General features: G+C 34.9%; 1 long non-coding RNA gene across 1 annotated transcript in view; it reads right to left on the bottom strand.

Moving 5' to 3' along the window:
* Positions 1-12364, bottom strand: part of LOC145673924 (uncharacterized) — a 184683-nt gene that overhangs the window by 120345 nt on the left and 51974 nt on the right. The gene's annotated exons all lie outside the window — the stretch shown is intronic.

The following is a 12364-nucleotide window of genomic DNA, read 5'->3' as shown; positions in this document are numbered from 1 at the left end:
GGAGGGAAAGATAGGAACAGGAAGGAAAGGAAGCTGCCTAGGATTCCTATGTTAGGTATTTAACCAACTCCCGCAATAATATATGAAAACTCTATGAGAGGATGTCTATGCAAAGATAGGAAGTGATGAATGATTCAAACCGATTATAGGCAACAAAAATCTTCATAACGAAAGTAATGACAACGGCGAACTTTGCTGATAGTCATTTTTGTAAAGAACACAGCATTACCACGTTGCGATATCCATAAATATATTTCGACTTCACCAGATGAAAAAAAAATATAATCAACTTAATCTAACTTTTGTAGATAGAACAGTAGTCTAAGTAAATTGATATTTTGTCGTTTAGAAGAGCTGATACTGATCACTTCGTGGTAGTAGCTGTAATATTTTGGTTGCAAGTATTTATGTGTTAACAAGTAGCATTTCTGTTCTCGGCATGGGTTCTATTTCTTTCTCGGGGTATTAGGTTTCATCAACCAACACTACCAATAATAAGCAATAGGACAACAACTCAGACTTGATTCAACCTTAGTTACACACCGCTAAACATTACGCCTAACTTGGATTTATTATGTTGCCACACACACACACACACACACACACACACATATATATATATATATATATATATATATATATATATATATATATATATATATATTAAACTGATACTCACACATGAAGTAAATCTATCCCTTAATATACCACTATGTATATACATTTATCTATAGATCACTTACTAATTGGCTACTACACAATCATCATAATTAGCGATTCCGAAATTAGGCTCTTTACATCAACTGCTAAAGCATCAGTTTCAATCGGAATTCGATACTCAGTTTTATAAACAAACAATAAATTATAATTCTCTTTTTTTTCAACTATGTTAAAAGGTATATCGCGCTCCCCGTTACATATGCTTCTAATTCCTTACAGTAGCGACTATAAGAGAGAGGTTATAATTAAGAAAAGGAAATAATCAACATCTACCAATCGGGAGATTTCACTTAAAGAAATAAGAGAGCCATAGAGAGGCAAATACCAGAGTGACGTACCAAAAAGTTTCCTGATTTTAGAAGGTTTGGAATGCACTGATATTGAGAAAGGAGCATAATTGCGTTAAAATTAACAATAATAAAATTTCAGCTAAAAATGAATATGTAAAGGTATCAATGAATTTAAGAGAAGCTATCAATCTCAAGCGTAGGAAGCGGACAGGAGAATTATCACAGATACAGATAGTATTTTAAATGGGTGGAAAGATTTCTTTGACAATTTCCTAAACACGGAGCCAAAAAATAATGTTCGTGGAGAAAGTGAATTGAATACAACAGAACAGTGTTATACACAAACAAGCTCGAAAGAAATAGAAATATTTATAAATATTAAGAAAACAAAAAATAATTTTAGTTGGAGAGCAAACCTTATCTGATGAAGTACACAAACTAATTTCTCTCATCTGAAATATAGAGAAATTAATACAAAAGTGGTTATACTCGATCATTTCCCTAATTCAGAAGGCATCTAACAAAAGTAATTGTAATAATGATTGAAACATATAGCTTCTACCAAATTATAAAATTGAACTTCCCGACAGATCTCTTGAACCGAATATCTCTTGAATCGCCCAATAGATCTCGATCAAATTTTCAACGTAGATGCGGTTCTGGCTTGGGAGTGTTTTAGCTATTTACTTTGACGGTAGAACTTAGGAAAGGGGGAGGAGGGGACATAAAAATAAATGAAACTCAACAACTCTTGAGCCAGCAGACCTATCTTGATCAAAGTTTCAACATATATAAGGTTCAGGCCTGGAATGTTTTCATCATTTCACCTTCACGGTACAACCTAGGAGCGGGAGACGGGGGAGATACATGTAAAAAGGATAAAAATAAAAGTGACTATCTTTGTGACTTCATCACGCTTTAACCATTTGACCGATCTTAATCAGATTTTCAATATGGATCGTGTTCTGGCCTGGAGTGTTTTTTTATCATATCACTTTAACTGTAGAACTCAGGGAGGGAGAGAGGAGTGGTTAACTCTATGAAAATAAAGGAAAGTTAATAATTCTTGAGCTACCAGACCTATCTTGATCAAACTTTAATCATAGATAAGGTTCGGGCCTGGGATGTTTTCGTTATTTCACTTTTACGGTGCAACCTAGGGTGGGGGGAGAGGAAGGAGAAATACATATGTAAAAAAAATAAAAACAAAAGCGACCGTTTTTGTGACCTCATCACGATTAAACCACCCCGCGGATCTTTAAAAAAAATCAATATGGATGAAGTTCGGACCTGAGGTGGTTTTTACCATATCACTTTCACGATAGACCTTTGGGGAGGGGGTGGCGAAGGGACAGATATATAAAAATATATAAAACCTAATAACCCTTGAACCACCCAACCGATCTCAATCAAATTTTCAACATACATGAGCTTAGGAGCAGGGATTACTTTACACTATTCACTTTGACGATGCAACGTAGGGGCGGGGGAGGGAGAGAAATTTCAAAATGATGATAAATGACCAATATTAGTGTTAAATCCATAGTTTTTGGGGTCGATGAGACAAATAGTGGCACTTCTGATGCTGTTTCAATCCAAGTCCGGGTTTGATAATTGGGAAGATGGAGGGTACAACGTATGGGAGGGGGATGAACATTTAAAAATGATCGAAAATGACTAAATTGATGTCTAATCCATTGTTTTAGGAGTAGCTGAGGTTAACAGCGACGATTCTGATGCCGTGTGCCGCAGCACAGTGGTAGGAGAGGGGGAGAAATATATATATATATATATATATATATATATATATAAATGATTGAAAATGGCCACTATCAGTGTCGAATTTATAGTTTTCTGGGTCACTTAGATAAACAGTGATGTTTTCGACCCCGTTGAAATTCAAATTCAAACCCGCAATTAGGGGGAGGGGAGGAAGAGATATTTAAAAACGAAAATTACCGTTATTAGTGCTGGATCCAATTTTTGGGGGGTCGCTGAGATGAACGGTGACACTTCCGATGCCATGGCCCGCAACATGGTCAAAACTGACCGATATATATATATATGGTCAAAACTGACCGATATTAGTGTTGAATCTATAGTTTTTGCGGATGACGAGGGGTGACATATATTAAAATGATCGAAAATTAGCAATAGCAATGTACATTTAAATTATTTATTTCAACCCAGCGAAGCGGGTAATATATGACAGTATCCTATAAAATCATGCCAAATAATATGTTAGTAAAATTGACTCCATAGATGAAATTCTTGGAGATTATCAACGCAGACTTAGGGAAAATTGATTAATTATCAACCAGATATTTTCCATTCCCGAAACACTAGAAAGAATGGAAATACGACCCCCTCTGTACGCCAATTGTTATTTCTTGATTTCAGAAAGGCCTACGACTCGGATAGAACAAATTATAGACGAAATTCAAAGTAAAGTCCGAGTACGGAAATACTCGTCGACGAGCTTTCACGTCGAGAATGGTCTGGAACAAGATGACAAGTTGTCATCATTATTATTCCAGTATAAGCTAACGACAAAAATTATAGATATATACTAAGGCCAAGAACTGAATAATCTCCAGTTTATGGCTTACGATGACGATGTTAATGTGATCTAGAAGAGAAAGCAAAGTTTTAATTGAAAGCTTACAGAGATATGGGTTTAGAAATAAAGGTAGAGAAAGCTAAACATATGGAAGTTTGCTACGACTGTAATAATGCATATTATAAATAAGTTAAAATATCAAATAATACGTTCGACAAAGTGGATAGTTTCAAATTTCTAGGATCAATATTAACAAGTCTATCCATTAACAAATTACATGCAGACTAAAAGAAGGAAATTCGTGTTATTATTCACCTCAAACACATCTTTGCAAATTCAGTCTTACAATTTGAAGCTTAAAATGTATAGAACGATAATCATTTCTGTTCTGCCGTATGGTTACGAAATGCAGTTGCTTCCTTTGAAGGTGGAACGCAGACTGAAAAATTTGAAAACAAAATCCTGACAATATTATTGAAGGCCCAAGGAGTATGAGAATGGGGATGGTAGAAACTTTATCGAAAGGAATTGCATGTCTTATATGACTCATTAATATTATTTGGTTTAATAAGTTTAGGGAGTTCAGATGGGGAAGTCCTGCAGATGTAATGGAATAAAGTAGGGACGCTTTCACAATTTTAACTGGAAACCTGATCGAAAAGAGATCATTATGAAAACCTAGACCTAGATAGGAGGATAATATTAAGATGGATCTCGTAGAAAATGGAATACACAATAGATATTCGATTATGTTGTCTATGGAGAACAATCAACGAAGAGCTGTTCTGAACGTGATATTGAACCTACGGTTTCTATAACACATAGGGTTAGTTGGGTTATTTTATATGTTCTTATTAAATTATTAAATTTGTATTTTCTGTTTATCTCCTTGGGTCGAAAAGTTCAATCTATTTTTCCCCGCTGTTCTACTTGAAATTTCACATGTATGACTGTCTCTGATGGGAATACAACATTTAATCAAATCTATGTTTAATTTGACTAAGGTTAATAAATATACAATGTAACTGTATTTCTTTCAGAATTCATTGAGACAGAAACTTAGAATATGCTAGGAATGATTACTATGAAAATAATCCCAGTATAGAATTCAGTATGCCTATATTGTGTGGCAAAACCATATGTCTTGTTATTTTGGGCCAGCGACAAATTAATGTCAATATAAAACACTTAATAAATATTTCATTAATATTTTAAAATATTCTTCCAATTTGAAATTTGATATTGATTATTAAATGCTTTCATAACAGACTAAACTCTTACTCACGCTTCAGAGAATGAATCCATTTCTAGAAAGCTTTTGTTATACACAAATTAAGTTGTTACGAACACGGCATATTAGTTTTGTTATTATTTTTCTGCTATTAACATTTTAATAGGAAAATGTTAATATTGTTAAGTTTGTTAACTAGGTATGATTCATATATAACCTTCAAATTTCCCGAAAGTAACACAGAATATATTTATTAATTCTATGCGTTAATCACATAGGTAAGCATGATCATTTAAAATCTTTGTGAAAAACCCAATACGTAATGTGCTCTACATATTCTTTGAGGCCCTACTTCAGTTCCTCCAAGATTAACTCCGCTTTTCTTCTCTGAGAGTAAATCTCCTGGCACAAGTTCAAAATGAGAGTGAACAATAGCGAACATTTTTCTCTCAAGTTTATTGGGAAAACTTTTTATGTAGCAATGTAGCTAGTTTCCAGTAACAAAACAAATTTGGCACAAATTCTGCATTTTCGTTCCTTTTGTATTCAATCCAAATATTTCTAGTGCTTTTGGTGCAGAGTACAGATACTGTACTATTAATTACTCACTATTTAATAGATATAAATTTGTTGAGAATATTAATTAATGATTTTTTTTTATTTCTGTAAGTATTTATAATTATATTGATGCAGTACAAAGTTACGGACCCATTATTTATCCTAGCATAGAATACATGCACCGTATATGCATAGCCCAGACTGGTTTAGGTGTCCAAACTCGAAACCACTATTATGCATGATATTCAGCTCTGATACTTTCTGAAAAGAAATAAATACACGTGCTTGTTTCATTGCTGTCACTTACACCTTTGTTGTTTTGTCGGTTCTTAATATAAATAATTTCATTTATCTTGATATTTGTTAACAACATATTTATTACTATAGCTGCTCAGTCTTAGAATATTAACAGTGTGTAAACTTTACGCATAATCACCATAATTTAGCTGGTACTATACACCCTGCCACATTAGTGTTTATTATCCAGTATGCAGTGTTTCCACTGATCGGCTTCTTTTCGTTTGTGTGCTGTTGGTTGTTTGAAGTAGAAAATATAGCTTCTTCAAAACTTAGTGTGTTTGTTTTACGATGGAACAGATATACATAAAAATTTTAGTTTCATTAATTGGTAAGCGTTCATTTACAAATCTGAAAGGAAGCTAGCTATTGCGATGATAACGGTGAGCAGACAACACCGCACTCAGTCAGTTTCTGTAATAGTAGCACGATGATGTCATAAGCCCAGGCTAATATTAAAAACACTGACGGAGCATTCGGACTTGAATCATTAGCCAAGTATCAACATGCAACAAATGTCTTCATCATCATAGGTGTTCTGCCATTATTGGGAAGTCACTTGCTGCAACTTAAAAGTGTCCATTCTGCATGGTCTTCCGCTAACCTCTTCGTCTTCACGTACGACTTTTCTGTTTTGATATCGTCCATTAATTGTAGTCTGCTTCTCCCATTCCTTTTCTTTCCTGCCATCATACCCTCGAGCACATCCCTCAAAGTACATTTTCTTCTTAAGCAATTTTTCAACCAGTTTCTCTTCCTCTTCTTAATAATATCTAAAATTGTTAGTTTCTCCCCCACCATTTCTATCACAATTTCATGCATATTCCGCTCGACCCAGCTTATTATCTCCACTCTTCTCCACACACACATTTTGAAAGCTTTGTTGTCGACGGTAAATTCTTGGATTATTATTTTGTGATACAAGGAGCGAGGAAAATAAACTACTTTGCTATTATTAATTTCGAAAATTGTATATTCACTATTCACTTTTATTGTATATTTTATATGCCCTTTATTATATCTTATAGTTCCTTATGCTTGATGTTTGAGAAGTGAAATCAATTGCAATGCCCTTTTTAAGACACTGATTTAATTGTCTCAATCCAGAATATTTCCTTTGTTCTTTTCCGATCCTCGTAATGAGCTAAGATCTAAAAGGGAAAGAGAAGAAGAAGAGAAAAATAGAAATTAGGAAAAAACAAAAGCAAACAAAAACATTATATTGTATGGCTCTAAAGATGGAATAACTAACTAACTCTATGACCTATGGAACCCGGAGGTTCAATGCCGCGTTCACAAAAGCTCTCCACTGACTTCTATTCTTAGCCAATTGGATCCAGTTTCTACTTTGTATTCCTATCTCTGCGAGATCCATCTTAATATTGTCCTCCCATCTGCGCCTAGGTCTCCCTAATATTCGTTTTCCGATTGGCCTTCCAGTCAAGACTTTAAAAGCGGTTTTACTTTCTTTCGTTCTAGCTACATGACCTGCCCACCTAAGCCTCCCAGACTTGACGACCCTCACAATGTTAAGTAAACCGTATAAATTATGTAGTTCCTCGTTATGAAGTTTCCGTCATTCCCCATTCCCGTTCCTCTTGGGTCCGAATATTCGTCTAACGATCTTGTTCTCAAATATTTTCAGTCTATGTTCTTCCCTCAGAGTAAGCGACCATGTTTTGCAACCATACAGAACAACAGGCATGATTATCGTTTTGTATATTTTAAGTTTCAAATTTCTCGACAGAATTCGCGACGACAAGAGATTTTGAACCGAATAATAACACGAATTCCCTGCTTTTAGTCGACATTTAATTTCTTCGTGAATATGATTTTCATCTGTTAATATTGATCCTAGATATTTGAAATTATCCACTTTATCAAAAGTATTATTTAATATTTTAACGCACCCACAATTTGCCGTATTACGGTCCCGACGCAAAACGGAAAACTTGTAAATGGCGTATTTTCTTGTTTGTTCTTTTCTTTTTCGTAATGTTCTTTCCTTGTAATGCTCTTCAGTAATTTCTGGACTAGTTTGCATCGGAAATGAAATGAAATGAAATCTTTGAGTTTTACGTCCCACGGTTATGCCGGTTAGGCTAAAGGAGACGGTGATGGTGAGAGATGAATGAAATGGTGGAATGAAGAAAGTGGGAGGAAACGGGAGAACCCCGAGAAAACCCACGAGCACGGTGTTTGTCCACCACAAAGTTCACTTGGCGGGGGCTGGGATCGAACCCGGGACCCCAAGCACCAGAGGTGAACGCTCTGCCACTGAGCCACCGCGCCCCCCAAGTTTGCATCGGAATTACTTATTCAAATACAAGTGCTCATCGAAGTTGATATGTGTTGTTATTGAAATTGGTGGATCAACTATTTATTTATTTATTTATTTATTTATTTATAAATGAATTTATTTATTTATTTACAAATCCGGTGGTAGGTCTGTTTTACTTTTCAATAACTATCCAGATCCTTTTGTCACACCTCCCTTTTGATTTTAGTTGATGCTTCTATGGGCGTAACTTGTCTGCATTCGGATCTATTGATATTACTGTGCCCAGACAACGGAAATGTTTAACTTGTGTAGCGGATTCATGATGCTGCAATTCCTAGAAGGATTAAAGATTAGTATTAGTCCTATATCATAAAACTATCGATGAGATAATTGTGCAAAGAAGCAGAGGAAATTTCTGTATTCGATTCAATACAGAGGTATCGAATATTTTGTTTCCATGCAACATCATTAAGCTATCGAACAAATATTTGAACTTATAAGCAACAATCTATTGTCCAAAACTCGTGGAATAATGATGGCTATATTCAATACGTTGATTTAGCGGTATCCTGCTAAATTATTCTTATATAGAATATACCATGAAGTATACAAGTAATATTAAAATAATACTACAATAACTGTTATTAGTATTTGTTTTAATATAAATCAATATCATCATCCGCATTTCTTATGTTACATATCAATGTAATTTAATTATAAATAGAGCCTGTATATTTACCAGAAATTCTAACGAAGGATATAGGTTGTGTTATGTACTTACCACCTTCCCGCAACTTGGTATTTTGCGTCCTACCTTTCCACTCCACAACCTCGCTATACGCACTGACTTCTCTAGTGAGTATTCCAGAACTATCTTCACCTGCAACTGTTCTTCTGTGATAGGTGAAATATTTTATAGGGGGGATTTGGCTACGGACATATAATTTGAAGTACTCGCCAATTACCTCTATAAAAATTGTTGCGGAAGTACCGCAAGGATTCTGAAACATGGTTATTTGCACAGGGCACATACTAGTTTTTAAGTGAAGTCTGCACCCGACTACAGTAGTTCCCACAGTATTGGAGCTATATACCTTTAAAGTTTATTGTTCCATGTTCTCGGCAGCCTGTAACTCCGAAATGACGGATTTTTGGACCACGTTGTCGGTGTTTTGAAACGTACGTTTTGAAACATCGTACATACGTATACAGTCTTCCAATTTGAAATCGAGACTGATTCCTGTTTGTCTGTAGGTAACGACACTTTCCAACCGTTCAGTGATTAGAACAAGTGAGGGATATACCACCAATAATGGATGCAGACATTGTTGACTTTGAGCTATAATGCCACGTGTGGCGGTATTGAGTACTGTATGTGCAAGCGTTGTGAGTTCCGGTGTCAATTCAACTTGGAGTAAAAAGAAATCCAGCATCAAGTTTTGTACGTGTCTGGGAAAAATGCTACAGATATACACAACGTGTTATAGCAAGTATGTGGGGACAGTTGTTTATTCTATACGCGTATATTTAAATAAAATGAAATGAAATCTTTGACTTTTACGTCCCACGGTTACGCTGGTAAGGCTAAAGGAGACGGTGATTATGAGAAATGAATGAATGGTGGAATGAAAAAAGTGGGAGGAAACAGGAGAACCCCGAGAAAACCCACGAGCACGGTGTTTGTCCACACGGTGCGAGCTGGGATCGAACCAGGGACCCCAAGCACCGGAGGTGAACGCTCTACCACTGAGCCAGCGCGCCCCCTATATTTAAATAATAGTAGCATTTTGATAAAGAACGAAAGCCAATTAATGACAATGAGCGTTCGGCTAGAGTAAGAACCAATAGTACGGCTGAATTGACAGAAGTGAGAACAATTCGTACTGAAGACAGAAATATTACTCTTCAGATAGTTGTTGAAGAGTTAAAAGTGAACAAGGAAACGTTAGACGCAAAAGAAAATATGAGCTCCTTCGTGACTAGGCGGTTAGCGTACGCGCCTTTGGTGTGGGAGGCCCGGGCTCGATTTGGTTGGATTCCAAGTTAATAAGTAGGTCCACGTCCCATATAGCCTTGTTGCTGAAAAGGACGTTAAACTCAACTCAACAACAACAACAAGCAAAGAAGAACATGTGTAAGGTCCGTGTATCAGGGTGTTGGCAGTTAGGGTCTGCCTCATGGCCATGCCTTAGTCAGAAGGCATTGATTGCGAAGAAGTTTTTGGCCCAATAGGGAATTTATGTTTTCTCACAGGCTGTCTATTCACCGGACTTTACACGGTATGATTCTTTTTTTTTTAATTTTCTAAACTGGAAACCATATGAAACAATTCCTACTTTGATGGAGTATCAAAAATCAAGAATGCTAAGACAAGGGTTTTTGAACAGCATCACAAAAAACGAATTCTAACAATTCTTCCATGTGCTGATAGACAGTGTGCAATATTATATATGGAGGAAGGTCCTACCTTGATTAATCGAACGGAGATGACTATGTATGAATACTTGTTTATTTCTTACATTACCAGTTAATCTCAAATTTCTACACGAAAACGAAATGATGACCAAAAAAATGTTTTTAAATGGCTAATATCTTTGCTTGATTTTATTGCCTATTATTAGGTACCGTTTCTAATCCAATAACTATAATTACTGCAAAATAAATATTTTATACTGTATATGCAACATTAGTTGTCAGATGGAAGGATCAATTAGAACTCACACTCTAAATTTATTGTTATTATTATTAGATTTCCGTAAAATTATGTTTCTGTAAACAATTTCATGAACGAACTGAGATATCGTGAGTCCAGGTCTGGTTACACGGCAGTCGAATGTGTAGACTTGCTTGAAATGTCACACTCTTTGAACCCTGATGAAGATATATATATGTGTAAAATCAAATATGATGTGTATCCTAAAGCGTTATAAAGGATTAAATAAAAGAAACCAGCGAAAACATCCAGATGGGCTGACAATTCCCTGTAGAGAAACAAGAAACATACCAACATACATGCAGGTTAATAAATTATAGTGACCAGCGTGAAACCGAAACGCAAAACAATTATTCTTGAAAAGTATTGAATGGCATTTTCTAACAACTGGTGTTGTTAGTGTGATTCCATAGAGATGAATTTGTAATTGTTTGAAAACACAATCGAATTATTATTCACTAATTGCTGTTGGCAACGGTTGGAGAAAATCCAATTTATTTTACGTGTATTTTTTTCTTCATATCTGCAAAGGAAATACCCATTCGAGTGGATCGAAGCTTTTGGTCCATTGCTTCTTTTATGCATGTAGACGAAAATGCAATTTTTCTTACTTCATTTCTTGTATATAAAATGAGAACATTTTTTGTTTTTCCTAGTCATTATCTTTTACGGGAGATAAACATTTTCTGTCATATGTTTACGTACAGTTATTCTTCCTAATGGTAGAACATAAATTATTTTAACGCTAAAACATATCAGTTGCTCACCTATGAAGAAGCACATTTTATCAATGCCACTTGAGAAATTTTCAATGGTAATCTCTCATATTTTTTTTTTCAGTAAATTTTCAAATTAATTTTCCAACAAGACAAAAAAATCAGTGGTCACGCTACGTCATAATAGATATATAGCGTGCTTTCATTTTTTCTTAAATTTAAAAATAATCTTTCGCTTCCAGCATCACATGCATGAGATACTTATGCTCAACCAGGACAAAATTTGCACAGCAGGAGGCATAACACACTTCGTGCTTTGGAAATGGACCGTTATTTATTTGTAGCACAGTTGTGAGGTAACCAGTAAATATACATGTAGAAAAGTTTTCTAATAAAATGCTTACATACTCTTTTCTCCTTTACCATTATATATATTCGTTTATTCCATCCTATAATAATATTTGATAAATTTTACAAGGTTTATTGGTATTTTATTATTATTATTATTATTTTCGCATGTTGATTGTTTTTGCATTGCACAATTCTTCATTATTACATACAGTAATTACTTTTCTTCCGGTATTTCATTGAGGAAAAGTTGGATCATTCTGCAGAGTCGGTATATTGTTCATTTGTATACATAGGAATAAACAAACTAGGAATAATTTCTATAAGACCAATACTGACGTATTATAACTCCAAACCAAAACATGAAATGTAGAACTGCACTGTATTATATAGTCTCATTAGTGTCTCATATAGGTTGGAAAAGGACTGTAGTTTTATTATGACGCCCGTGACATTAAAAAAAAAAAAAAAAAAAAAAAACAATGTATGCACTGAGGTCGAGAAATCACGACGCATGGATGCGCAATACAAATACAGAATGTTAACCATTTTTGTCACATAAATACTAATGTTAATAGGTAAATGTGGAATGAAAATTCAAGTAAGGTGTAGTATCATTTCGTTACCAAGTGGAAAAAGTCCGTACTTTA

The sequence above is a fragment of the Thermobia domestica genome, chromosome 17 (genome assembly GCF_964235325.1).
Source record: "Thermobia domestica chromosome 17, izTheDome1.hap1.1, whole genome shotgun sequence".
Classification (NCBI taxonomy): Eukaryota; Metazoa; Arthropoda; class Insecta; order Zygentoma; family Lepismatidae; genus Thermobia; species Thermobia domestica.
This window is presented reverse-complemented; position numbering and strand designations above follow the sequence as displayed.